We start from the raw sequence: 26,851 nt of genomic DNA, 5'->3' as shown, positions 1-26,851 counted from the left end.
TGTAGTGGAAAGGGCTAGTACTTAAAGTTCCAGTTAAGATCTGATATATCTAGTACTTTCTGACTGAGTAAGAGACTTAATTTTTCCCAACCCTACTTTTTAAATTCATAACGTGGGTCAGCAATACCTGCTAAAATTGGGAGGATAAAATTAGATAAAATTTGTTAAGCACTTACAACACTGCCTAGTAAAGTTCCTTTTTATGAGCATCTTTTGCTCAAGCCAGATATCTAGGAATTATCAATTAATCCTTTTTCTTTACCTTTCAAAGTCTATTCATTTCATTACCTTAATAGCTCCAATATAGAATGAGACATGACCCACATTTTATAACAATTGGATTTTTAAGCAGGCAGTAACTAAATCCTTTAGGACACTTAAGTTTTCTTGCACCTTTACTAGTAGTAGTTACTGTTAATTTCTAGAACTCTAAAAGGATTGTAGTAATTTTCACTTTTACTGGTACTTAGTACTAATTCATGATAAATTTGCCATCACTGGTGCTATTATTTGAATGTGTCTCCCAAAGATCATATATTGGAAACTTAATGCAATAGTATTGAGAATTGGGACATTTAAGAGGCATTTAGGTTGAGAGGGTTCTGCTCTTATCAGGAGAATGAATTTGTTATGGTGAGAGTGAGTTTGTTATAGGAGCAAGTTTGACCCTCTCTTGACTCTCTTTCATGTTTTGTTACCCTCTTACCTTCAGAAGTGGGAAGATGCTTTGCTTGATGTGGGCCCCTCAATCTTGGACTTCCTGGCTTTTAGAACTGTTAAGAAAGAAACCACTGACTTTTTTGTAAATTACCCAGTTTCAAGTATTTTGTTATAGCCAGCACAAGGTAGACTAAGACAATCAGTAATATAAATTTTCTTAAGAATTATCCATAGTAAGTTGAATAGGTATTAAAATAATATTTTATTTTTGTTTTTACTTTATCTATTTTTGTCTTTAGGCCTAACCTTTCACAGATATGAGTTAAGCAGGCAGGATATGTAGTAAAAAAATATATCTTGTACAGTGGCTCTCTTCAGATCTAAGCCCTGGTCTTATGACCTCAGGCAAGTGATATACTTTTGCTAGGCTTATGTTAATGTTTTTAAAGTGGGTTAGATAATTTAGTTATAGTTGTTACCATCATTATACGATTAATTTATATGAAAGTTCAAAATGCTAAGAAGAACCAAGACATTCTTTAAGGACAATGTAGAACAGTTTTATGAAATATCAAGATTAATAGAGATAGAGTTGTATTGATGCAAAGATGCACAGCATTCTTTTTTTTTTTTTTTGGGGGGGGGGTGCTGGGGATTGAACCCAGGACCTTGTGCTTACAAGGCAAGCAAGCACTCTACCGACTGAGCTATCTCCCCAGCCCCTGCACAGCATTCTTGATTCAGTAGATCAGTAGAACAGAATGAGGAGTACAGAAACAGTGATATACTTTTATAGATACTTGATTTATGATATAGGCAGCATGCAGACAGTAGAGATTTAGTATTTCAGTAAATGGTGCTAGAACATCATGTATATTCATATGAGTAAATGAGAACTTCTATCTTGTTCCACACCCAAATTCAATTTCTGGGGAATTGTGGACCTATCTGTGAAAGGCAAAACAATAAAGATTTTGGGAGACCACACAGAGGAATATCTATATAAATTTGCAGTAAGAAAAGTTTTCTTTGAACACAAAAAATATTAAACATGAAAAAAAATTCGCTTGAGTTTATTAAAATTGAAACCTTCTATTCATCAAAAATCACCTTAAAGAGAATGAAAGGCAAGCTAAAGAGTGGCATTTGCAACACTGCAACGAAGGGCTCATATATAGAGTCATAGGAAGGGCTGTAAACACAGGGAAAATGACAAAGCAGGAGAAAAATGGTTAAGAATCTTAACAGATACTTCAGGGACTCAAGACTGTAAGTCATTAGAGAAATGCAAAGCAAAACTATAATAGCACACAACCACTGCATGCCTATCAGAATACTAAAATTGGAAGGATTAACATAGTGCAGAGGGTTTGCTAGAATATGGAGCAAGGAAATTCTCATACATGTTTGGTATGGGTATACGTGGTATATATACGTGGTATATATGAGTAGAACCTCTTTGGTAAATTGGTTGGCAGTATAGAAACTGAATGTATACCTACTGTGACCTTGTCTCCTGCTCCCCACAGAAATGGCATGCCTGTGCGCAACAAAGTCGTGTGTGTAGGAGTGTTTATAGTAGCATTATTTATACTAGTTCCAAGTCAGGGAGGATGGATGAATTTCCATCAAAAGTCTAGTGAGTAAGTAAATTATGCTGTTTCTACCTTGGACTACTATATTATAGTGAAAATGAACAAACTCAGCTCACACACAATCTGGAAGAATTTCAGAAACATAGTCTTGAGCAAAATACCACCCCCCCTAAAAAAAAATACTATGTAATCTCACTTAAACAAACTTCAAATTCACATGTTACTAAACTCAAATATTGAAAATCAAGATGATATTTACACTTGATAAGGAGAAAGAGGAGTTGGGGGGAGTGGGAATGATCTGCTAGGGTAATGGCTATGCTTTACTTCTAGACCTCTCTGCTGGTTGCATGGATGCTTGCTTTGTTTTATTTTATTATAATTGCTATTTTTTTCCATCAGAACTCTTACATGCTATTAAGTGTTATACCTTACAGAGCATCAGCTCATCAATTCATATAATTTGACAAATTTATTATTTGAGATGAGGTCTTGCTGTGTTGCCCAGGCTAGTCTTGTATTCCTGGGCTCCAGTGATCCTCCTGCTTGAGCCTCCCAAAGGCTTCAACTACAAGGCACATGCCATTGTGCCCAGCTTCAATTTATTGAGTTGAACATTTTTGTTCATTTTTCTTTGCGTAACACTTCAATGGAAAAAAAAAGAACCACCCTGTTTTTACCCAGTAAATATTCCATACAAGATTTTTCTTTTCATCTAATTTGAGTGTCTTAGTCAGCTTTTTTCACTGCTGTGACCAAATGATCTGACCAGCACAAGGAGAAAATGTTTATTTGAGGGCTCACGGTTTTAGAGGTCTTAGCCATAGAAGCTCCATTCCTCAGGGCTCAAGGTGAGTCTGAATATCATGGTGGAAGAGTGTGGCAGAGGGAAGCAGCTAGCATCATCAGGAAGGAGGGAGGGAGGGAGGGAGAAATAGCGCGAGAGGGGGAGAGAGTTATATGTGACAGAATATATTTTGGCAAATTATACGTACAGAGTATAATTTACTGTTTAGGATCCCACTCTTGTAGTTATACACAATGCAGAGTTACCCTGGTTATGTATACAAGGCTAGGGAAGTCTTGTCCAATTAATTCTACTGTCCTTGCTATTCTCCTCCCCTCTCCCTTCCCTATTTCCCTTGTCTAATTCAATGGATTTCTATTCTTCCTTTCCCCACCCTCCCTTGTTTGGGTTAGCATCCACATATCAGAAAGAACATTCAACCTTTGGGACTGGCTTATTTAATTGACGTGATATTCTCCAGTTCCATCCATTTACCAGCAAATGCCATTATTTCATTTCTTTATGACTGAGTAATATTACATTTATATATATACCACATATTCTTTATCCAGTCATCCATTGAAGGACATCCATTTGAAGGACTCTCAAAGCTGGGCTATTGTGAGTTGAGCTGCTATAAACATTGATGTGGCTATGTCACTGTAGTATGCTGATTTTAAGTCCTTTGGGTATAGACTGAGAAGTGAGATAACTGAATCAAATGGTGGTTCCAGTCCAGGTTTTGTAAGGAATCTCCATACTGCTTTCCAGAGTGGTTATACCAATTTGCAGTCCCACTAAAAATGTGAGAGAGGACCTTTCTCCCCACATGCTCTCCAACATTTATTGTACTAGAATTCTTGATAACTATCATTCTGACAGGAGTGAGATAGAATCTCAATGTAGTTTTAATTTGCATTTCTCTAATTTCTAGACATGCTGAGAACACTTTTTCATATATTTTTGACCATTCATATTTCTTCTGTGAAGTGTTAGTTCAGTTCCTTTGCCCATTATTGATTGGGTTATTTATTTTTCTGATGTTAAGTTTTTTGAGTTCTTTGTATCCTGGAGATTAATGCTCTATCTGAGGTACAGGTGGTAAAGATTTTTCCCATTCTGTAGGATCTCTGTTCATGTTCTTGATTGTTTCCTTTGCTGTGAAGCTTTTCAGTTTGATACAATCCCACTTATTGATTGTTGATTTTACTTCTTGCACTTTAGGAATCTTATTGAGGAAGTTGGTTCCTAAGCTGACATGATGGAGAGTAGGGCCTACTTTTTCTTCTAGTAAGTGCAGGGTTCCTAATCTAATGGGTAGGTCCTTGATCCACTTAGAGTTGAGTTTTGTGCAGGCGAGAGTGTTCTGATATATATGGATTTCCAGTTTTCCCAGCATCATTATTTGAAGAGGCTCTTTTCTCCAAAGTATGTTTTTGGTGCCTTTGTCTAGGATGAGATAACTGTATTTATGTAGGTGTCTCTGTATCTTCTATTCTGTTTCATTGGTCTTCATGTCTGTTTTGGTGCCAATACCCTGCTGTTTTTGTTACTATAGTTCTGTACTATAATTTAAGGTCTGGTGTTGTGATGCCTCCTGCATCACTTTTTTCATAAGGATTGCTTTGGCTATTCTGGGCCTCTTATTTTTCCAAATGAATTTCATGATTTCTTTTTCTATTTCTATGAAGAATGTCATTGGGATCTTAATAGGAATTACATTAAATCTGTATAGCACTTTCAATAGTATGGTCATTTTGGTAATATTAATTTTGCCTATCCAGGAACATGGTAGATCTTTCCATTTTCTGAGGTCTTCTTCAGTTTATTTCTTTAGTGTTCTGTAGTTTTCATTATAGAAGTCAGTGGTGGGTCTCACAGCCCCCTACCTTTTTTTTTTTTTTTTTTTTTTTTTAAATGGAACTGTTGTAATAAAATGCTGCAAGTTCTGTGAGCATTGAGCATTAAACTGTAAATTTAAGTCTTTCCCCCTCAGATGTATAGATATCTTTTTACATTTTTATAAAACTGATCAGAGCTACTGAGCCAGATTCTCTTCATGATGTTTATCAAAAGTTATTTTGGAAACCTCAGGCCACAATGAGTCAGGATATGGGTGTAGAAGATCTTTCTGTAAGATGTATCAGACTGCTTTTCAGAGATTTTTTTTTTGTTCTTTTATTGTAGAAAATTTCATACATAAATTTGGAGAGCATAGCATAGTGGATACTCTTGTTATCTGTTACTCATGCAGTAAATGTCAAAAGTGTTAATTTGCACTTATATTATAATGTTATTACTGATTTGAGGTTTTACATTACTTATTGTATTCCATATTTTTTTTTCTAGCTTAAATAAATTTGCCACTAGATGGTGCTAAATATTTAGAGCATAATTTGGATAAGATCCATCAAAGCCATGGAGCATTCCAGATTTGCTGGCACAGTTACGATTTTTGTTTTACTACCATAAGTGTCCTTGGACTTCATGTCTTAACTTTTTAGTGGGAAACACTAAAGAGGTAGAAATTGTCCTTTTGCTTGTCATTAAAGTACTTACAAAATTATATTAAACTTAATCATATAAATATATACTTAACATAGATATAGTAGATAGAAAATCAAAAGGACAAACCCAAAATAACCTAACATAGTCCCAAGCCCTGGATTTGTGTATATGAAAAGACCAACTATTCATGCCCAAGAATTTTTCACTTCCTCCCTAATTTCTCTTCTCTTTCTCAAATGCCTGTGGCTATAACTTCTACAATAGCTATAATTCTGAAATGATAGTATTTGTAATATGCTAATTAGGCATTGGGATGTTAACAACATTCAAAATAAGTTTCTATTGTAGGACACATTGAATCAAAACATTTTCCAACACAATTAACATTTGCATTTTGTGACCATGCAACAGTGGTGGTGTCTGTGGAAATCTGTGTAATCTTTCAAGACTGGAAATTGTATTAGGAATAAATATAAAACACACCCGTGCTAATTAGTACTTAGGGAAAAATGTCTTCACTTTTTTAAAAAAAACAAATAACAGGTTGGCTCTGCAAATCCCACGGTCCACTTTAAACAGTCATAATTAACTCTAATTAATAAAGTGAATAAGAACTTTTATTAAATCAGAATAATTGCCTTGGTTACAGCAGAAAGATGCGTAGACCTCTGCTCTCAAGGTGATATGAACTATGCATTCCTTGTTCTTCTCTGTAAAATTCACCAAGTTTAAGGGTTACATGTGACTTTTTCTGTATTCGATCCTAATGTATCAAAGTAGGAGTCACCCTTAATAGTGCACTTTTATGAGTGTCTCAATTAGTGTCTTTACCTCCCACTCCTGTAATTTGATGAAGGCAGTCAAGATATAATTGTAGCTTTCCTAACCCACCCAGTTCAGAGTTTTCCCAAGGCCTAGATGTTGCTTCAGTGCTAAAATAAAGCCTTAGGGAATTTGAACTTTCTTGTGTACAATTGCAAGAATGTTTATGCTAATATAAGGTGGTAATGGTGAGAGCTTGTGACTTTCAGTTGTGCAGATGCTTTTCAGAATGAATATAGCAACCCTTATGCAGAGGGATCATTTGTGGTAGAAAAGTGTGTGGTTGGTGTGTCCTCCAAACAATGTCTAATTGTGAAAATTAGTTATTTAATCAGTACTAACTGATAATGGCCCTTTAAAGCACATTCTAGTATAGATTAGTGCCCTTGGAAACCAAGGATCCAAAATCATGCAAATGTTACAAGCTGTTTATGATTCACATCTCACAGCCACTAACATAGTTTATACAAATGGCAAGCATAATAGAGTTGTTGGAGCTAGTTGGCAGGCATTGTTTTTTTTTTTTTCTTGGCTCATGGCTGCTTAGTGCAACAACTTTTGAAATCTTCACTATGATTATGTTCAGCAGGTTTTATATTGCCTTTTGTACTGTGATTTTATTTTATTTTTTCAGTACTGGAGATCGAAGCCAGGGTTATTCTACCACTGACGTACATCCCCAGCCCTATATTTACTTATTTATTACTTATTTATTTTGCGGTGCTGGGGATTTGAACCCGGGGCCTTTTACTTGTGAGGTGAGCACTCTACCAACTGAGCTATATCCCCAACCTCCAGCCCTATTTTGAGACAGAGTCTCACTAAATTGCTCAGGCATGCCTTGAACTTGCGATCCCTCTACTTAGCCACCCCAGTAACTGGGATTATAGGTGATCACCATGGTGTCTGGTCATTATCCTTGGATTCTTAAAGATACTATGTAAATATTAGTAGATGCCTGGCAAGTATAGTGTGTTATAACAAGGAAACCATGGCATCAAGAAGTTTGTTCTTTATACCGGTGAGCTTAGTATATGCTTCTGGGTGTATAAATTAGTTATCAGTTCTCATGTTTGAGATTTTAAAAAAATGATCTTGTCTATGAGGTCAAGTTGGCTGTACTGAAATTGCTGAAATTAAGCTAAATTTTCTGATTAATCTGTTTATTGGCTAAACATTTGCCCTTCATATTGTATACAATTCCATAACTTTTGCTTTGACCTTGCAAAGTCAGTTTTGCTATAGATTATGATTTAGTGAGCCAGGATTTTCAGTTGGTCTTATCTAATTTATAAACAGTCTTGAGTATTTGTCTCCTGATTTGAACTCACATAGGCACTTTCTGGGTTTGGTAAAATGTCTGAGAACACAGAGATATCCTTCTCCTGCTATTATTTAGAAACCCAAGTCTCTAAATGATGCCTTTACATTAGTCATCAGTACCAACTGTGATTATAGAAGCTCACATGAGTTCTGCCTATTGCTGTGTCTGCTTTGAGTTGCACTTCTATTTCATAGCCCTTGCCTAGGGCAGTGCATTTATATGATGTTTACAGATGATTAATATTTAAATAGAAACGACCCTCTTGGAGGCCTTTTTAAGGAAAGGAAGCTAAGGTAGAAATAAAAGTGAGTGTTTGGGCAGCCAACCTTCTGTGGAATTCCAGAATTTTCAGAAAAGCCCTGGCAGCTTCGCCATTCATTTAAATTAGAAAAGCCTGGCTATTGTTAGGTATGAAGTTTGGAAAATGTGAAATTTTAATCAAATAAGCTTCCATAGAATATACTTATACTTGATAAAAAGAACGAATATTTTAAATATATGGAAGAATTTAGAGAATAGTATATATAATTACCCATGTACCTATCATTCACTTCTATTGAAACTGATATTTTCTCAGTTTTTTTTTTTTTTTGAAAGAAAGTGGATATAGTTGAAGCAACTGTGTAATCTTTGTGAACCTTTTTCTCCCTTTTTTCCTGCTCAGGGGTAACCACTCTTCTGATATATACCATTATGTATGAATGCAGCCACATACAAGATAGCTTTGTCTTCCATGTTTCCAATTATTTATACATATGTATGTATGTGCACATTATATATAAATATGAAATATAGTGTACATATCATTCTGTAACTTTTCAAAAATTAGTTCATCATTGTGGTTTTGGACTAGAGTCATGTTGATATTTGTAGATTGGTCATTCGTTTTAGCTGTGTGTAGTATTCTATTGTGCATTTCTATCACAGTTTATATATTTCCTGATGTTAGATATCTAAGGTTTATGAACAGTGTGGTAGTGAATATTCCTTTTTTTAAAAATTTTCAGTTTTAGGACTGGGGAGATAGCTCAGTTGGTAGAGTGCTTGCCTTGCATGCACAAGGCCTTGGGTTCAATCCTCAGCACCACACACAAAAAATTGTTTTCCAGTTATAGATGGACACAATGCCTTTATTTTATTTTTATTTTTATATGGTGCTAAGAATTGAACCCAGTGCCTCACACATGCTAAGCGGACACTCTACCACTGAGCTACAACCCCAGCCCCTGGTAGTGAATATTCTTACAGGGATCTCCTTCTGTACTTGTGAGAGAGTTCCTATAGGCCCCAGAGCCTAGGATATATCCATAGAAATGCAATTGCCAGGGTGAATGATATATGCATCTTCAGCTTTCCAAGTCATTACCAAGTTGTTCTCTAAATTATTTGTATTAATTTATACTCCCAGTGGTGGCATATAAAACTTCCTGTTTCATATTCTGGTCCCTCTCAATTTTAGCAGACTTAAATTCTTGACACATGATTAATATGTACTGTATACCCCCTTTATCTGTGGTTTCACTTTCCTCAGTTTCAGTTACTCATGATCACCTTTGTTCTAAAAATATTAGGTGGAAAATTATAGAAATACACTACTCATAAGTTTTAAGTAACTCTCATTATAGCATATTGTTGTAATTGTTCTGTTTAACTATTAGTTATTGATGTTAATTTCTTATTTGCCTAATTTATAAATTAAACTTTAACATAGGTATGTACATATAGGGGGAAAAAAAAACAGTACATATAGGGTTTAGTATTATCTGTACTTTAGGGCTTCTACTAGGGATCTTGGAACACATACCTCAATGGAGAAGTGAGGATACTATAATGACTCCTCATATTGTCCCATTTACATTTTTCTAATTAATGAGTATAAGCATCATTCATTCATTTATTCAGCAGATCAGCTGAGGACTGCTAAGTGACAAGCAGACGTCCATGTGTTTACATTCTAGTGAAGGGAAATGAAAAATGAATAACCAAGAAAATGAATAGTACTTTATGTGGTAATAAGTGCTGTGGATAGAGAGGGAAGGGAGCAAGTGCCACATAGCTTACTGGAGGAGGAACATTCTAGGTGGAGGGAATAGCAAATGACTAGACCCTTATGTGTGAGATGGTCATAGAACTGCAAGGAGTCCAGTGTGATTGAAATAGAGTAAGGGGGTGAGACATGAGAGAATTGATAGAGAGCCTTATAAGCCATTGTAAAGACTATGCCATATAATTTGAATATTACCATCATCTGAAAATGGAGAGTTTCGAAGAGGTACATGGCATGATCTTATTTGGGTTTTACAAAGATCATAGTAGTTGCTATGTTGAGGGGAGATTATAAGGGAGTCTAAGGGAGGAAGCAGGGAGACTAGTTACAGTTAGAAGGCTGTTATAATCCAGTCAAGAGCTGATGGTAACTTAGTCTTAGGTTGTAAAAAGTGAAGGTGGTGAAAAATGGTCAGCATCTGGATTTATTTTGAAAGTAGAGCCAACAAAATATGTTGATATGTTAGCTGTGGGAATGTAAAGAGAAAAGTAGAAGGTTTTTGGTCTGGCAGATGGGTAATTGGAGTTGCCATTCATTTAAAATGATCTGTGGCAGACTTGGGGTGGAGGGAGAAAGCCGGTTTGTTTCTGAATAAGCAAGTTCCAGATGCCTACTCAGCATTGAGGTTGAGGCAGGTGATGACAGGAGCCTGGAATACAAAGAGGTCTGAACTAGAGGTATTAATGTCAGCGTACAGGAGTGGCTTAAAGCCACTTATGAGATTGATGAAAGAGTTAGTGTAGAAGTACAAGTTCAAGGTGAACTCTGGGCTACTCCAGTGTTGGGAGTATGAGGCTTTGGAGTATGGGGCTTACCAACATTAGAGACTGAAAAAGATTCCTCAGTAAAGGGAAGAACCAAGAGTGAGTGTTATCCAGAAAGCTAGTGTGTACAGACTGTTTCAAAAAAGGACTAGTCAACAATGTCAAATGTTCTGATAAATGTAGTGAGATGAATATTGAGACTTGACCATTGGTTTTAACAACATGGGTGTTATTATAGCCTTTCACAGGAGCTGGTTGTGGTGGAGTAGTGAAGAGCTAAGGCTAGATCCATGTGCCCTCAAGAAGGAGTGGAAAACAAGAATTGGAGGCAGCAAAAATAAACATCATTTTTGAGGAGTCTTTTTCCAAAGGCGAACTTTGGAGGAGAAAGATGTGGGATTAAGAGTTTTTTAAATGAGGAGAGCTATTATGGTGTGATTGATGCTAATATAAATGATGTAACAGAGAAGAGGAAATTAATGACACACAGAGGGGAGATTTGTGGAGGAAAGCTGAGTAGAAAGTTAATGGGTTTGTGCACAGTGAAGGGTTTGATTGTAGAAGGAGCACAGATACTTCATCCACAGTGCCACAGGTCAGAGTACTTTGGCACAAATGCAGGTAAACTGATAGGTTCTGATTGCCTTTATTTTCTCAGTGAATTAAGATCAGCTGCTGAGTGTGAGGAGTGAGAGGATTCATGGAAGTGGGAAGAGAGGAAAAGTTGTGACCAGGAGACTAGTGAACTGGTATGTGGTTACAAGGTCACACCAAGGGCCCAGTTGGAGTCAGTGGATCCTAAGTGTACAGTGAGATCAGCCAGAAGAGTTATGTTTGTTTTATTCTCTAGCCAAATTCACCTGGGTAGATTAGGTAGAGAGTATGGTTTATCTAGGATTGAGGTTTGCCTGGTGATGATGGAGGAAGAAGAGGCAAAATAATTGAGGGTGTATTCCAAGTAGGAGGATTCGAATGGTGGATCATGGATTCTAAACTAGTTTAAAGGATAGTGAAAAGGTAGTAGGATCAGTGGATGGTAGACCTGGTATTTTAATATAGAAGAGGATGTTGTCAAAGATCATCTATATAGATAGTAAAAATAAAACATGTATTTTGTTAAGAGCAGTGTTGGAGAGAGTGTCACTGCCAGGAGCTGAAATCTTTTAAGGGTTAACATTGGGGATGTCATGTTGATCATTGCAACAAAGAGGATTGATGGTGCAGACTGATAATGTGAAACTCACATCTGAAATTTTAGAGAGGCAGGGGAGATAATTGAAAGAGAGAACACCTACCCTGTCTCTAGGCCTATTGGAAAGAAAGGTGTAAAAGGGAAGATAGCCACAGCAAAAGAGGTCAGCAGGAGAGAGCCAGGTTTTAGCTGGCAGTGGTTCTCAACTACATAATAAAATTACCTGGGAGGACTTGTACGCATCCCATTTCCTGGTTCCAAACACTGAAGATGCTGATGTGAAGTCTAGAGTTAGGGATTAGAAAATAGCCACCAGCCAGGTTTGACTTATGGAAGAGCTTAGTGAATGATCACCATGATTTTTCTTAAATTTAAAATATATTGAATAAATGTGCATTGCCAGCTTCTGCTTTTGTCCTTGGCAACTATCAATTTAGTATTTGACCACTGTTGTAAAAAAACTCAAACAAAAAACACAATGAACTTCATTTTTCATTTTTCTGGGAAAATTTTCATTTTTCCTTTAGCTGGGAAACACAAGCTATAGGATATTATAATGAACTTATTACTATTAGGAGCAGGCAATACTGGTCTATTTATTTTAGGTATATTTTTAGAATCTGTTGAAAAATAAAGATAATGTAAAGTAGCATGGGAAAAAGAAAGCACACTTTCTTTTTAGTTTTGCTGTGAACATATTGCCGCTCTAACAAAGTCTATTACAGGAATAGAAAAATAATTTGCCGGCTTTCTTGATGACATGTTTCAATATTTAATACTTTTTAACATAACATAATTTCCTTATTGCAAGTCTTTCCTTGGACAGTATATGCTTATTTTCTAATAGTTGCTATCAGTGAAAAATATTAAAATAACTATCATCCTCTCAAATATTGGAATATTATCATTGTACAGATTAGCAAACCTAGTCTTTAGAGGTTGTGGGGATAGTGTTCAGGTCTCCAAATTTTTAATTCATTGTCACCAAAACCACCATACTTTGATTCCGTGGTCTTAATAGTCTAACTCTTAATCCAGATATTATGTCCTTAAAGTATCAATTCCACATAACTGTATTTTACATATTCACTATTCAGAATGGGAATTTCGTTCTCTATATATTGATATCTATATGTTCATCTATCTATATCTGTCTATCTAACCACTGTAGCAGCTTTCTTCTTACTCAGTAAACTGCCCAGATAAATCTATTTCTCAATTCTCAAACAGTTTTACATATTTTTATATAAATGTTAATTAGCACCAAAAGGAAACATCTTAATTATAATTTTGGAGGGAGTTTCCCTTTAACTTTAGGTAGACTGGAATTCTTTATGCTTTTTAGTATCAAATATATTCCTCTGATAAAGTTATATAAGATGTTGATAATTTTTTTCCTGGGAAAAAAGCCTAGTTACTGTTTCTAGGGGTATGGTTATATTGACTATATAATATATAATATATAATATATATTGAAAACTGCTGCAATCAACATTGATTCTTTTTTTCTTTTAAATTTTTTTTAGTTGTAGATGGACATAATAACTTTATTTTATTTAGTTATTTTTATGTGGTGCTGAGAACTTAACCCAGTACCTCATACTTGCTAGGTAAGTGCTCTACCACTGAGCCACAACCCCAGCTCCTCTTTCTTTTTTAAAAAATAAAATTGTATATAAAGTATACAAGTTGGTGATATAATGTTTTAATCAGTACTTCATAAGTATTCATATCTCATGGACAATATTGTTGTTTGATAGAAATAATTAATAAATTATCTTGAGTGATACTTTCTATTTCTTAGGAACGGGTTCCTTCATCTTTCCCAATCCTTTCTCCCCCAAAACAAGGACTGGGCAATCTTCTTTCTTTTCCTAATGGTATGTTATTATTTTATATATTGTTAGAATTATCAAAATATGTCACCTATTGACTATTTTTACTTAAATGGATTAAGTTGAATTTGAGTTATGGAGATGCTATAGAGTCAGATTTTTCCACTACTTACTGTTTTCATGTTATCATTTATCTGACTTCAAAATAGAAACATCTATTCTTCTATTCTTCATTCCTTTGGGAAGGTGAAATACTAAACCCTGGTTTCAGATTTAAGAAGACTAAACTTCTGGTCTTCCTTCCCCCTACTCTTTTCTCCCGTTACATTACTTCATAGCATTTTGATTTGGAAGGAAGGAACTTTAGAGGATAATTTATTTGTTTTTTGTTTTCTGTAATGGGCTTTATTTTTAGGTTAAATGCACATTGAGCAACCTAATAGGTCATTTCTAAACTAAATCCAGTATTGAATTGAGATCTTAAACCTGCATAAACTCTAAGCTAAGTAGGAAATTTGAAGGTATGTTTTAAAGTGTTCTTTAAATCAATACAAGCAAATGACTATAGGCAAGATAGTGCAATTATTTTTTTATAAAAAAGGTGAAAATGTTTCCAGAGATTTCTAATTCAACATAAATTAAAGTTGAACAGTTCCTGAAACTAGTAATGTCTGTTTACATCAAGATGTACAGCTTTGCTGGGTGCAGTGGCGCATGCTTGTAATCCCAGCGACTCCTGGAGGTTGAGGCAGGAGGATCAAGAGTTCAAAGCCAGCCTCAGCAACTTAGTGAGACCCTAAGCAACTCAACGAAACCCTCTCTCTAAATAAAATATAAAAAAGGGCTAGGGATGTGGCTCAGTGAAGTGCCTCTGGGTCCAATCCCTGGTACCAAAATAAAGGAACAGCTTTAAACCCTGCAAAACAATTGCCATAGGTCTAAATTTTGGATTCTCTAAATTCGTTTAATTCAGTTACAATCCATTGTTTTCCCAAAGAGACTGGAAACCTCGTTATATTCATGTGTTTGATTGTGAAGAGAAATAAGCTGACATGGTACTTTAGTATTCACGTTCTCCCAGTGTGGTGGCATAGGGATTGCCTCATTTTCATAGATATAACTGAAAGCATTGATAGAAAAGGAACCTTTTTTATTAAGTCCCGTTTTCCAGTGGTGAGATTCATTTACTTCATTTCTGCAAAGTCTATCTTGTAGCTAATTTGGAAGTAGTAAAAGAAATGGAGCCATAAGGATTTGTTTTGAAGCTCTTTTCGATATCTTCACTACTATTTCACTTGAAAGTTGGTATTTGACTGAAACATATGCTACTTCCCACATTCTGCCAGGTAAAACCATCCCCACTGGGTATCTGATGTGCCCTTGTCATCCATTTCACTATCCGTGGTGTTGGATAAGAATTTGTCAGCTTTGTGAAACATCTGAGCTCAGTGAACACGGCTAGTTAGTTTTGATTTTTCATTCATGTTTGGAAACTCTCTCCGAGGAATGCTTTGTGATTATTTCCTGGTTTTTATTTCTTCATGTTTTAAAGTTGATTGGCTGTGGATTTGCTTCCCTCATATTGGTGGCAAAATCCAGCCAGAGAGATCCTGGGGGAAGGAGCTAACTGCAGGGCTGAGGTGTTGTGTTGTGAGGTGTTGTCCCCAGGAGCACAGGGACAGAGAGGCACTTTTTATGCAGGCCGGCCTTCTCCCCGCTCCCTGTCACAAGCTAGCCTTGAGGATAATTTAGATTAACCTTTTTGTTTTACAGATGAGAAAAGACAGAGAATCACCTGAGATCTGGTATGTTGAGCTGGTACTAAACCTTAGACTCTGGTATCTAACTCAGTCCACATCCCCATTTTTTTGCCTCTTTGTATTTTTTATAGTTTGGTACTAATGATGCCCAACCACTTTATTCTGAACCAATCCGGTCCATATTACTGTTGATGCCACTATGGCAGCCTTGTTTACACCTCTTCTTGAAAATCTACAAAACATAGTCTTGGAACCACAGTGGTTATCCTTATTTTCCTCAGTTTGTGCTTTTTCTCCTAACCAACTCTGCTTTATCCATGCAAACCAGTGAAGAAATGTCTATAGTGGGAGCCCTGTGATTGGCAGAATAAACCCCCTAAACATGTTTGTATCCTAATCTCTGGAACCTCTGAATATATTAGGTTACTTGGCAAAAGGGACTTACGGTTGTTGATCAGCTAAACTGTTAAAATAATCTAGGATTGAGTCTGTGGTCCCAGTGTAATCAAGGATTACTAAAAGCAGAGGAGGGAAGTGGGAGAGACAGCCAGCAAGATTGCTGACTGAGTACTAGGTTTGTTGTTGATAGCATTCAAGATGGAGGACGTTAAGAAAAGTAGACTGAGTTAAGGAACATGGACTGCCTCTTCAACTAGAAAAGGCAAAACCTGTAGTTTTCCATAGAGCCCCCAGAAAAAAACGTTCCCTATTGACATTTCGATCTCAAAGTAAGATCTGTGTTGGACTTCTAAATAACAACTCTTTAAGACAACAAATTCATGTTGTTTCAAGCCACTAAATTTGTGACAATTGTTAAGCAGCTATATAAAACTAGTCACAAACATTTATATTGCTCCTCAGAAATTACTGTTAGTAACCCTTCTGTCATGACAAAATACCTGAGTAAAACAACTTAAAAGGAGGAAAGGTTTATTTTGGCTCATGTTTTCAGAGGTTTCATTCTATGGTGGGCTGATTTTATTGCTTTTAGGTCTCTGACAAGGCAGAACACATGGTGGGGAGCACATAGTGGAGCAAAGCTGCTTACTTCATGGCATCTGAGAAGCAAAGAGAGAGCTTGCTTTTATAACGAAACTCCTCTCCCCAACCCATTAAGCTATGAACCATAGCTTAATTAATCCATTCCTGAGGTCAGAACCTCCATTATCAAATCGTCTCCCAAAGGCTCCACATCTGGACACTGCTGCATTGTGGATCAAGCCTTTAATACTCGAACCTTTAGGGGCCATTTAAGAGCTTGAATGAGATGGTATGGTGCCTCCTACTGAGATGCTGCTTTCCACACTTGGGTAAACTCGCATTATTGAGTTTCTGTGCCTGACTGAAACCATTAATTACCATCTGGGTCAAAGTGATGAGTTAGGATGCTACAGTTCACATACAGGTGATGATGACATGATTATAATCCTTCTGAATGGGCTGACTTGACTAAATAGTGATAAAGAATTGAGAGGACTTAAAGCATATGGTGTAAGAGGGAAATAACTTGGAGACTGTGACCATGCCAATCTTATCATCCATTTGCTTTTTTTTGGTATAATGGAACCCTATTTTTTAGCCAGGCACATTGTTGTTCAGTGAAAAAGAAATTGCATTTTCAGGTTCTTTTTGTACTAGAGCAGCCATATCTATATTCAAACCAGTAAAATGAAAGTGGAAGCATTGTTTAAATTCTAGTAGGTGTAAAGCACAAGAAGTAAAATCAAGAATCAATAAATGGGATGGATTCAAAATGAAAAGCTTCTCAGCAAAGGAAACATGAAGACAGAGCCTACAAAATGGAAGAAAATCTTTACCACATGTACCCCAGAGGATTAATCTCCGGGATACATAAAGAACTCAAAAACTTTAATACACACACACACACACAAACAAACACAAACAAAAACCCAATCAATAAGTGGGCTAAGGAACTGAACTTCACAGAAGAAATACAATCAATCAACAAATGTATGAACAATGTTCAACATCTTTAGTAATTAGAGAAATGCAAATTAAAACTACTCTTAAGATTTCATCTCACCTTGGTTAGAATGGCAATTATCAAGAATACAAACAACAACAAATGTTGGTGAGGATGTGGGGAAAAAGGCACACTCATACATTGCTGGTGGGGTTGCAAACTGGTGCAACCAGTATGGAAAGTGGTGTGGAGATGCCTCAGAAAACTTGAAATGGAGCCAAAATTTGACACAACTATCCCATATCTTTGTTTATATCCAAAGGACTTAAAAATCAGTATATTACAGTGATGCAACCATATTAATGTTTATAGCAGCTCAATTAATAGCTAAATTATGGAACTAACCTAGGTGCTCTTCAACAGATGAATGAATTAAAAAAATGTGGGATATATATATATTTACGCGCACACACACACACACACACACACACACACACACAAATGGAATATTACTTAGCCCTAAAGAATGAAATTATGGCATTTACTGGTAAATGGATGAGCTGGAGAATATCATGCTAAGCAAAATAAGCCAGTCCCTAAAAACCAAAAGCCTAATATTTTCTCTGATATCCAGATGCTAATTCATAATGGGGTGGGCTGCTAGGGAAGAATAGAGCTTCTTTAGATTAGGTAAAGGGGAGTGAAGGCAGGGGAGGGAGGATGGGGGCAGGAAGGATAGTAGAATGAATCAGACATTATTACTCATGTACATATATAACTATATGACAGATGGTATTCTATATCGTATAAGCAGAATAATGAGAGATTATACTCCATTATATATGATGTATCAAAGTGCAGTCTACTGTCATGTATAACTAATTAAAACAAATAAAAAAAAGTTGAAAAAAAAAAAGGTTTGAACCCTGTTTTACTGAACTCATTCCTTCTAGATGTTATATGCATGTGATGGCAAGAACTCAAGCAGCCATCTTAAAATGGAAGGCACATGTTGAGATGCCAGGTCATCAAAATGAAGAAAAACCCTGACACTATGAGCTATTATATACTGGCCTATATCTGGGCTTCTTTTTTGTGAGAACACAATCAATTTTTAGTGAACCTAATCCTAATGAATGAAAGCAGTGTGGTAGAAGAGGTTTTTATACTAGAATACTGAGCGAGTGGTGATGTACTTGAAAAAGAAGAAACAGGTTAGGGACTTAGGGAAGTAAATAATTTATAAAACATCTGTGTACTGACATGGAAAACCCTCTTCAATTAGAAGTTATTTTAAATTATAAAAATGTTCAAGCTGTATTTGAATTTTTACCTTTTGTGTTCTTAGATTTGAACATTGAACTCATGTAGTAATTACTTTAGGAATTTGATGACTTAATCTTACATCATAGTGGAGTTCTGAAATATCAAGTCTCTGTCTGCCTCATTTTCCTGTTTGCTGATGGAGGTACAGGTCTCAGCCACATTCTTGAATTATAAGGAAATTTAGATTTTAGCATCCTCAAAAGATAAAGTGAAGTAAAACAGATTTACATGATATGTTGGGACTATTTATGAAGTGCTATTTTCTCTTTGGAGTAGATCTTTAGCCTCAGTCACTAAAGGACTTTTATCATGTGTTTGAACTTTGACAAAATTATTGTTGAGTACATCTAGGGAAAATTAACTTCAATTTACTTTTTTTCTTTTTTAAAAACTTTGAAATGCTAGTAATTTTGGAGTGTAGATTTTACTGTGCTTTTATTCTTCAAACTATTCAAAGAATGTTTAAGATGCAGGTATGTTTTTAATTTATCTTTCCCCACCAATCTTTTTCTTTCAGGACAAATTTGATGGATTTGTGGTTGTAGTTTTAAGCTTGAAGCCATCCAGGAATCACTCTAAAATGGTTTAGACAAGCTTATTTCTCTTTGTTGATATGATGAAACTGTTTTATACCTTTTAAAAAATATGTCTTCCGTAGATACTGGCAAACAAATTGGAGTTTGAATGACCCATGCAGTCTTTTGTAGTGATGACTGTGGGTGGAAAGGAACTCTAGGATAGATTCCCAGCAAAAGCTGATGTAATGCATCCTGGGAAAGCCATGGTCAGAGCTTGGTAGCTTTGAGGAGGTAAGTTAATAGTAGAGGATACTGCCAGAAACAAGCACATATAAAAAAAGAAAAGAAATGAAAACAGTAAGACCATTGATAACAAAAAACAGGAGGGAATAGGATTTTTGGGGCCTGTGGAAATCCCGAGAAGCCAAAGGGTCTAAAAGCTGAGACTGCTTTACTTTTCCTTTGATATAACAGTCTTTAAAAAATAGTAGTAAGGCACAGGCTAGTGTCAACATGGAAACTCACCATATTTTATGTAGTTTTTTATACTTGCGTTATAGTATTAGGGCAGTGACATCTACAACAGAGTCTTTGTTTCAAAACTGTTTCATTGAAAACAAAGGCTCAGAATACTTGGAAATGTATTGATAGCTTTGTGACTGTAAAGATAAATGTAGCACTTTTCAGGTAGTTAATTCATGAATAACCAATGAACCAGCAAAGGACAAAAAGTGACATATGGCAGCCTGGGGTGGATTTAGTGCGATTGTCACCTTCCCCTCCCCACTTTCTCCCCTTCTCTAATTTATTGAAAGATACAAAGCCTGGCTCACTAGTCAAGATCACAGTACCTTTGGAAAAATTTACTTAGGCAAAGTGTTAGCAGGAAAGTTTATTCATTAAATGTTTGTTTGGTTGTTTCAGTTATCCAGTCCAAGTTGTTTGTGTTAATTGAAATTTTATTCAAAATGGAAATCTGACTTGAATTATTGAAATAAAGTTGAACTGGTAAAGCAGTTTTTATTTTTTTAAAATTAGTACTAAACTAATATTTCCAAATAATATTGAACCAATTATGCTGATTTTTACTAAAATATTTCTCTGTAAATTGCAAATGCATCATAGCTATGTTTTATATATTCACTAGTGCATAAATCAAAGTATTCTTGATTTTTCCTTTTGTATCAATGAAGTATTTGTTAAAAATACAGTTTTTACTTTATTTTATTTTTTAACAAATCATAACCAGATTTAATGGAAATTCCCATTTTTAGAACAGTGTTCTCTTGAGAAGGTGTTTGTTCAAAGCCCCAGTAATAACTGCACCACTATAAAACATCATCCTCTTTTGGCATCTCATAAAGGTAGAGGTGTTTAGAACAGTGAGACTGTATTTCACACTTGCCTCTGTTTTCCTCAGGACTCTGATTCTGAAAGGTTTAACATTAGAAAGGCTTTTCATAGTCTGATTTTTTTCAGCTTAGTTCCACTCTAGTTTCTCTAAATCATTTGAAATTGGCAGAAGAATTAGCAGTGAGTTTTGATTAAGAACATATGACACAGAGAATTAATATTTGTTCCGAATGGCACTGTCAACATTCATCATCCCAGCTATATTCCTCCCAAATTTTGTAAACTTGTACTTAGACTTGCAGCTTCCTATCTGAATATGAAAAATGTGTAGGTTTACTTGTAAATTATGTAAATCATGAGTTGTGTACATTTTAATAAGACCTCAGAAAATCAAGGTCTGATTTGGGTTGGGTCTATAATATTGGGCAACAGAAGGTCGTGAAGACTATTGAAAGTTCTTGAGAATAGGATACCCTGTGGGCATTCTTCCCCCTTTCTCCAGAGCCATCCATAGTGATCTTTATGATGGGAATTTGCTACCACTGGCAGCAACCATGGAGAAGCTGAGACACACCTTTTTTTTTTTTTTTTTTTTTTTAATGGAATCACTGTCTTCCCTGATGGGTTCCAGAAGGAGATGAATGTAAATAAAGGAAATATTGCCTAAAGAAGTTTTGTTCCTTTGCCCTTTCCAGATTCTGAACAGTATTTCAAACTACCTCAGAACTTTCAAATCTGGTCAAGAGCATGGTTGTTATACACTTTAAAAAGTGCCTCTTTTAGCTGGGTGTGGTGGTGCACCACACCTGTAATCCCTGCGATTTGGGAGGCAGAGGATTTCAAATTCAAGTCCAGCCGCAGCAAATTAGTGAGACCCTACCAATTTAGTGAGACTTTGTCTTAAAAGGGCTGGAGATGTTGCTCAGTGGTTAAGTGCCCTAGGTTCAATTCCTCGTACCAAAAAAAAGTCCTACTTTTTAAAAGCACTGCTACATCTTTAAGTATGGTAGTTAAAAGCATGTACTATGAATGTACACTATAAGATGGTGGCACTTGGTATTTTCCAAAGATAACCATACTTCCAGCTCCCTACTTCTTAGAGTCTGTAACCTTAATACTCCTCCACTGAGAGAAGGGATTTCTATCTGTTGAATTTACACAGGCTCATGACTAGCTTATGACCAATAGAATGTGATGAAAGTACTACTTGAGAACTGAGACTAGGTGAGAGAAGGCAATGCAACCATTAAGTCATTCCTAGATACCCTTAAGTTATCCCTAAGAGTCTTCGTAGTTGCAGTCTGAGACATTATCTATTACTTTTTTGTTCTCTTTAATAATCCTGACCCACAGAATTCATGACTACAATAAAACTTTTTTCAAGCCACTACATTTTGATGTAATTTGTTATACAGTGATAGTAACTTTTTTTTTCTGGAAAAATGTCTATTTAGGCACCCCCTTCCCCCATTTTTTTGTTGAATTCTAGGAGTTCTTGATATAGTCCATAAATTAATCCATTATCGGATATGTGATTTGCAAATATTTTCTCCAGTTCTGTGGATTGCTTTTATTTATTTATTTTTGGTCATGCTGGGAATCAAACCCAGGGCCTTATTCCTGGTAGCAAATGCTCTATCACTGAATTATATCTCCAGCCTTGCATGGGTTGCTTTTTTACTATGTCAGTAATGTTCTTTCATATATAAGTTTTTAATTTTGAGGCAGTCAAATTGATCTATTTTCATTTGTCGCCTATTCTTTTGATTTTATTTCCAATTAATTATTGCCAAATCCAATGTCATGGAGCTTTCCTTCTATGTTTTTAAAAATATTTTTATAGTTTTAGCTCTTACGTTTAGGTTTTTGATCTAACACATAATTTTTGTGTATGTTGTAAGGTAAGGGCCCAACTTCATTCTTTTGTATGTTGATAGGTTGCTGCACCATTTGTTGAATTCCTCCTTTAATTTTTTGACTTGGTAGTTTCTTACTATTTTATCATTTTTTTAACACTATTGAAAAGCCTTTTTAAATACTGTATACAGATTAAGTTATAGTAGAGTCAATCTCTAAAACCTAGTTCACTGTTATTGTAGTAAGAAATTTCATTAATGGTTTAAGTGAACTTGATGAGAGCATAGGTAGTGCCTTAAATCATATAAGACATGCAGAGAAAATAGCTTCAATTACAAGCCAGTTTTTCTTTTTTTGTACCGGGGATTGAACCTAGGGGTGCTTAACCCCTGAGCTATATCCCCAGCCCAGGAAATAGCTTCTAGTCCGAATTCTTGACTTTTATGTACTGTTTGGTTGCAATTTTTTATGAGAATAAACTATAGCTCATCAGCATTTTAAAAAATACATAACCAAATAATTCAGTAGTCTAAATTTCATCTTAGGTTAGAAATCTTAGGTTAGGTGACTAGTTGGAGAAACAAAGAGTTTTCTATCAAGGATGTGAGAATCATTAATTTTATTCAAATATTACAGATGAGCCAGTGATTAACATCTGGCTTTGCTGGACTTCAAAATAGGATTCCTTGATAAGATTTTTCATGTAAATTCTCTTGAACTGTGTGCCAAAAGCACTTTTCCTTTGAAGTATGATCTATCTCTGTGCCATTATCCCCCTATAATTCAGAATAGTGAGTGAGTGGTTCTGAAGTGTAGCAGTTATCCAAAAGTGAATTAAAGTTTGTAATTAATTTACTTTCAAAATACAAATTAAGATGGATTTACATTGTAATAGTTTCAACTTGTTTCATTGAGCAGGAGTGAAAGATGTTGCTAAAGTGAATGCATTTATTCTATAATCTGCAGCATATTTGTGATTGTAATGTCACTCGTCATGTGAAGGAGGGGGGGCAGAAAGGCCATTCCTATGTTGAGGGTTTCTAAGAAAAACAAAGCATATCTGTTGTGAATAAACTTGGATAATGACCTTTAACCCTTAAAATTACCTTCACGCAAGCAATTCTGTCAGTTTTATTAGATGATTTGAAAATACCTAATTCCCATGCCATAGTTCAGCTGGGTAGAGCACAGACTTAGTTGGAAGGAGGGTGTTCTTGGGAAGTCTGCCCTTAGAAGTCCCAAAGATAAGCCCTGATAGTGAGTTCTCCATATTTACTTCCTTGGCAACTAACTAAATGAAGCCTATTCATCAAGGCAATCTTGTCCTTGACTCAGACCCATTTGTCATAAATCACACCCTCCAACTTTACAATTACATCAGGCTGAAATTATAGACAAAGCAAATTGCTATGTTAATTCTTTTAATGCACAAGGAGTGGTTTAGTAGCACATTGCCCATAATAATATTACCAGGAGTTTTATATGTCTCAGGTGATTTTTCCAACTCTTCCTCAAAATTCTTGTTTTTAAAACCCTTTTCACTTCGGAGCAAGAAAGAAATAATCCTTGTATATTAAATGCTTACCATTTGCCTAACATGGTATTATATTGAATCTAAGGCAAATTAACACATGAAACAGAACAGAAGTACCCAAGTAAATTTTAAGAACTGTTTTGAGTTTTATTGGAGACCATCTTAGTCACTGATAACTGTTGGAAATTTACAATTTATATAACACTGAAGTGGTAGAAATGTTGTTGGGTGGGGAAAGAGGAAGACATTTAAAAATTCTGTTTAGGAAGCCATTATTGAACCCCCTCTTATTTAAAAAACTCTCATAGCCACTGGTGTTTTCAAAGATTAATGACTTGATTATACCAAGATAATCAAAGCATAAGCTCATAAGAACAACTCAAAACTTTCTTGGCTTTTACAAAGTGTAAATTGCTTTTTTTTTTTTTTTTTTAATCTTCATTATTCTTTAAAATAGTACCATTTAGACCTTCTAGCTGGGGCTACTCAGCCCATTTCTATGTTTCTGCATTATCTTTTTCAAATACTGACTAATTGTGAAAGAATTAGTTAACTTATGAAACAAGCTATGTAATATAGTACAAAGAACTGTGTGGAATCTTCAGAATAAATCCTGTATTGTTGGATCACTGTTTCTGGATAAAATGGCTAAACAGTCATTTAGTGGTTTGGTGGTAATGAAGAAACAAGATATTTACATTTTCTTATTTGGACAGATATTTATTGAATTCATAGTATGGATCAGGCATTATAATTCATTGGCACTTCTATTTGTTTTTGCTTTTGCCTTTAGTAATTTATCATGCTGAATGCCAAAGACCTGGCAGTTACAGGTAAGTATGGGAATCCAAGAAAACAAATGATGCTGAGATCCACCTTCACCCCTACTAGGATATAAGTCCTTTCCCCACACAATAAAAGTAGGGTATCAATTACTATATGTTTTGATCTCATAAGACATCTGATGTAGATAAAGAGCTCAAATCTATTTGGGGAAATATCTGTTTTTCCCTTGTTCCATTGATGGCGTAGTTCACAATGATAATGATGGTAATATAGTAAATAGACATGATTTAAGTAATTAATATGTAAACACCTACTGCAGGTCCAGTGGGTAGGAGTGCTTAATAAATGGGTTATGGAGTAATTTTGTATCCAAATGCAAAAATTTCACAGTCACCCCATAGAAGTATGTTTTGAAATAGCAGTTCTCATATTTGACTATACAAATTTCTAACATGCTTCCATAAAAGGAAAAGCCACATGAGAACTTATGAATATTGAGATTTTTGAAAGTAAAAGAAATAAAAAATTGAGAACATGAAGAAAATGCTAGCAGAATGATAAATGTCAGTTTATTTAAACTATCAGGAACTCTATTACACTTTGTGGTATATTCTTGTAGGGAGAACTGGTCCCAGCTGATGACCAGTTGTGGAAGTAGGCATTTTGAAACTGTTCATAAATTTAGAACAATATTTAGTGTCAAGTCTGGTTTTATTAAGGGTAGAACAGAGAGGAGGGGTTTAAAACTATCATAAGTCATGAACCTAAATCTAACATTTTATACATATTCTTGCCTTAACAATGAATTCATCCGTTTTAGGACCTATTTGTTTCTTGTGATATATCCTTTTAAAAGAAACAGAGCTCAGAAGAAAAATTTGCCCCTAACTTTACCCATCTGTGTATTTTTAAAGACTATGTACTAGTCCTTAGTTGACTATAATTAAGACCAGAAACACAAATAGAAGATATTATTTTTCTTTTGTTGAAACATCAGGCTCTACAAAGTAGCAAATCCACAATGAAGAAAACTCAGTAATTCTCCACAAGATTACTTAGAGAAAAAAAGTGGGACTTTTTCTCACATTATATACTTTTAAGAAAAATATGCTTTACTGATTTAAATACAGATTACTGATTTATTGGCTTAATAATCTTTGGACCTCTAATAGTAGCAAACTTTAATTAAATATACTGATAATTGTTGTTCTTTGGTTGTTAAATATCTTACCCTCCAGATATTCTCCTAAGCTGTTTTAAGAACATTTGCAGGGCCATGCACATGAGTTTCTTTATTGGACAGTATAATTTAATTATCTTTAACTCTCATTTGAGATTCTCACAATTATTATTCTCATCTTAGATTAGTTTTTTTTTTTTTTTTTTTTTTTTTTTTTTGGATGCTGGGGATTGAACCCAGGGCCTTGTGCTTGCAAGTCGAGCTCTCTACCAACTGAGCTATCTCCCCAGCTCTTAGATTAGTTTTAAGAGGGAGAAACTACTATAGTTAAGAAAGTGCAACAGGAAAGTTAGAAATGTGCCCTTGTTAGATTTAAGAAGCCCTGTAGACCTGGAATCGGGTGTGATGGTGTGTGAGAGAGGCATGCTCTCTGCTGTTCTTATTCTTAGGAGCATTGACTCTTGAACCCATCTGTGACATTGATGTGGAGGCAGGGATGCAGGTATCATCAAAAGGTTATGCTTTATTACTTTCCTTCTTTGAACCTCTTGATAGTTTTACCTACTTTGCAAGCCTGTCCACTTTAATTCAAGTAGAAACTGCTTCAGCCTGATAGATTTGCATGTGGTGGTTAAGAACCAGTTAAAGGTGTAGGTGGATCCTGAGGTGGTTGTTAAACATTCATATTCCCAAGTATGAAAATTTATCTTCTAAAGCTAGACCATCTAGGTTTAAAGAATGGGTATCTGAATGCTAGATCCTTAGTGGGTACCACATATTAGCACCCTGCAAATACTCATAATGTCAGTGACTATAGGAGTCTTTCTTCACTGACTCAAATTATCAGACATTTCCTGTGGACTTGATTACTCCTGGGAACTAAATTCTTTATAACAGAAGAATCATTTTTAGCCAGTTACCTTTCTCTTTTGCTGGAATATAAAATAAAAATCTTAAATCTAAGACTGAATGAGGGCTGGGGTATAGCTCATTGGTGGTGCTTAGCATGCATGAGGCCCTGGGTTTTATCCCTTGTATCTCCTTTCCCCCCTAAATCAACAAAGACTGAATTAATCTTA

At 35.4% G+C, this 26,851-nt stretch overlaps 1 protein-coding gene, 1 non-coding gene and 1 pseudogene across 2 annotated transcripts in view; 1 reads left to right on the top strand and 2 right to left on the bottom strand.

Annotated features, from left to right (window-relative positions):
• Positions 1-2,648: 2,648 nt before the first annotated feature.
• LOC124991998 (small nucleolar RNA SNORD28) lies at positions 2,649-2,723 on the bottom strand. The gene has a single exon (XR_007110011.1). It is a non-coding gene; the product is annotated as a small nucleolar RNA SNORD28 (small nucleolar RNA).
• An 11,720-nt stretch (positions 2,724-14,443) lies between these two features.
• Positions 14,444-14,973, bottom strand: LOC124991370 (protein mono-ADP-ribosyltransferase PARP11-like; annotated as a pseudogene).
• Positions 14,974-15,324: 351 nt separating this feature from the next.
• Positions 15,325-26,851, top strand: part of LOC124990713 (cytochrome c oxidase assembly factor 1 homolog) — a 47,173-nt gene continuing 35,646 nt past the window's right edge. Inside the window, exon 1 of the mRNA XM_047560975.1 lies at positions 15,325-15,339. The gene's annotated coding sequence lies outside the window, so the exon portion shown is untranslated. The remainder of the gene's footprint in view (positions 15,340-26,851) is intronic.

The sequence above is a fragment of the Sciurus carolinensis genome, chromosome 8 (genome assembly GCF_902686445.1).
Source record: "Sciurus carolinensis chromosome 8, mSciCar1.2, whole genome shotgun sequence".
NCBI classification, from domain to species: domain Eukaryota; kingdom Metazoa; phylum Chordata; class Mammalia; order Rodentia; family Sciuridae; genus Sciurus; species Sciurus carolinensis.
The sequence above is the reverse complement of the archived record's forward strand: the minus strand, read 5'-3'. Positions and strand labels throughout refer to the sequence as shown.